Source organism: Propithecus coquereli, unplaced genomic scaffold (assembly GCF_000956105.1).
Source record: "Propithecus coquereli isolate 6110/MARCELLA unplaced genomic scaffold, Pcoq_1.0 Scaffold296, whole genome shotgun sequence".
NCBI classification, from domain to species: Eukaryota; Metazoa; Chordata; class Mammalia; order Primates; family Indriidae; genus Propithecus; species Propithecus coquereli.
The window spans coordinates 2,456,329-2,458,801 of NW_012148574.1; positions in this window are offsets into that span (position 1 = coordinate 2,456,329).

Below are 2,473 nucleotides of genomic sequence, written 5' to 3' on the forward strand. Positions count from 1 at the left end.
TATTAATTTAACGTGATGTATTATTCATATGCAGATCAACTTTCTGAATGGACAATTAAATTCCTAGAGAAGTGTGGCTTTCTCATGGCTGGTTTTGTCATTATCTACATCTCTTACTCCGTCGGAACGCTGAGTTGAAAGAATGAGCCTTCTCACACATCTTTGCTATTTCCCATAGCATACGTTACACGATCAACAATGAATACATATTGATTGAATATGCAAATGAGTAAATTATTGAATTTTATATATAAAAAACTTTACTCAGTGGAAATTAAAAATATCCATATGAAGTTAAATTTCTTCTTTTAATACTCTGAAGTGGAAAATATATTTTCTTATGTCGTGCATCAGTCAAGTATGTGTAGGCGTCCACGCTATTCTGATCAAATCTAGACAAGGCTGCACCACCATTTCTCCAGAATTACCAGCGCCAGCATTTTGTACTTTTCTTGTGCAGATCCTGTGCATATTTCGTCAGGTGTTTGCCTAAGTATTTCATTTTTTTGGAGTGAGTATAAATGTCATCGTGCTTTAACTTCATTTTCTACGTGTTCATCGTTAGTACATAGAAGTGTGAGTAAGTTTTGTGTGTTGTCTTGTATCTTCAGATCTTGTGGAACGTAGTTATTAGTTTTAGGAGGTTGTATTTTAGGTTTCTTGGGATTTTCCACATATGCAATCATGTCATTCGCAAATGGTGGCGGGTTTATTTCTTCCTTTTTTGTCTGCATGCCTTTTATTTCCTTTCCTTGCTTTTGCAGGGGTTAGGACTCCCAGCACCATTCTCAATGAATGGAGAAGGCAGACAGCCTCTTTTTTTCCTGATAGCAGGAGACAGTTTTCACAATTAAGTAAGATATTAGCTGTAGGGGGTTTTGTTGATTGAATTTCCCTGTATTCTTAGTTTGCTGAGAGTTTTCATCATGAGTGATGCCAGATTTGTCAAATGCTTTTTCTGCATCTACTGTTATGATGAGGTGATTTTTCTTCGTTAGCCTGTTGCTGTGATGAGTCACATGATTTCCAAATGTTAAATCAGCCTTGTGCTTGGTCATTTTGTATATTCTTTCCATCCATTGATTCGATTTGCTAATAATTTGAGGATAGCACCAAGTTCATGAGAGATATTTGTCTGTAGTTTTCTTCACTGTGTTCTGTGTTTGGATTTTGCATCAGGGTAACACTGGCGTCATAAAATGAGTTCAAAAATGTTCCCTCCTGGCCGGGAGTGGTGGCTCACGCCTGTAATCCTAGCTCTCTGGGAGGCTGAGGCGGGCAGATTGTTTGAGCTCAGGAGTTCGAAACCAGCCTGAGCAAGAGCGAGACCCCGTCTCTACTAAAAATAGAAAGAAATTAATTGGACAACTAAAAATATATAGAAAAAATTAGCCGGGCATGGTGGTGCATGCCTGTAGTCCCAGCTACTCGGGAGGCTGAGGCAGAAGGATTGCTTGAGCCCAGGAGTGTGAGGTTGCTGTGAGCTAGGCTGATGCCACGGCACTCACTCTAGCCAGGGCAACAGAGTGGGACTCTGTCTCAAAAAAAAAAAAAAAAAAAATGTTCCCTCCTATTCTTTTTCTGGAAGCAGTTGTGTGAAATTGGTGTTAATTTGTAAAAGTTTCATCAAATTCTCCAGTGAAACCATCTAAGACTGGAGATTTCTTTTGGGGAGCTCATTAATTACTAATTCAATTTCTTTAATGATTATAGGACTATTCAAATTTCTTATTTAATCTTGGTTGAGTTTTTGTAGTTTGTGCATATGGTGGGCAGAATTATAGCCCCTCAAAGATATCCAAATTAGAATCCCTAGAACCTCCGAATATTTCAGTTTACAAGGCAAAGGGGAATTAAGATAACAGAATTCGGATGCTAATAATCTCACTTTAAAATACAAAGGTTATCCTGGATTATACAGGTAAGCCCAGTGTAATCAAAAGCGTCCCCAGCAGGGGAAGAGGAGGGCAGGAGAGGACAGGAGCGAGGTCCTCCCTGATGCTGCCGGCTGGGAAGGTGGAGGAAGGGCGCAGATCAGAATGTGTGCGGCTTCCGGAAGCCAGAAGGGGCAAGGAAATGCAGGCTCAGTGGGAACCAGCCCAGCCAACAAGTGGATTTTAAGCCATGGAGAAGCATTTCATGCTTCTGCTCTTGAGAATTGTAACATAATAAACGTCTGTTGTTTTATGCTACTAACTTTCTAGTATTTGTTACAGCGGCCATAGGAAAAGAATCCAAAGAGTTTTGAGAAATTGTTCATTTCCTCTAAGTTGTTGAGCTGATTGGCCTGAATTCGACCGTGTTGTTCGCTGAGATGCTTTCAACGGCTGCCAGACCCATAGGAGTAATAGCCCGTCACCTTCCAATTGTCGATAATTCGCTTCTTCTCTTTATTTTTATTATTTTGCTAGAAGGTTATAGATTTTTTATTATTGTTGTTTTGAAGAACAGGCTTTTTGTTTCATGTTTTTCT